Genomic DNA, 265 nt, shown 5'->3' on the forward strand with positions numbered 1-265 from the left:
AAAAGAAAAGTCCAACAATGTAAGAAAATTATAAAACAGTATCACTAATATCAAATGCAAGTAAATTTGGCTGAGAAATACACTAATTACTGCCACCACAATATGATACAGAGGACATGTATGATTAAATAATATAGCTGTTTTTAAATATAAGATAGAAACAAGTAGTTGGTGCTGTTTCTTCAATTTTATAATTCCTGTTATGTTGTTGTTGTTATGTGCCATTGAGCCTTCCGTGACTCAGCAGCCCTAAACCCTAATCTAT

The sequence above is a fragment of the Elephantulus edwardii genome, unplaced genomic scaffold (genome assembly GCF_000299155.1).
Source record: "Elephantulus edwardii isolate Elephantulus edwardi_28Jun2011 unplaced genomic scaffold, EleEdw1.0 scaffold00036, whole genome shotgun sequence".
Classification (NCBI taxonomy): domain Eukaryota; kingdom Metazoa; phylum Chordata; class Mammalia; order Macroscelidea; family Macroscelididae; genus Elephantulus; species Elephantulus edwardii.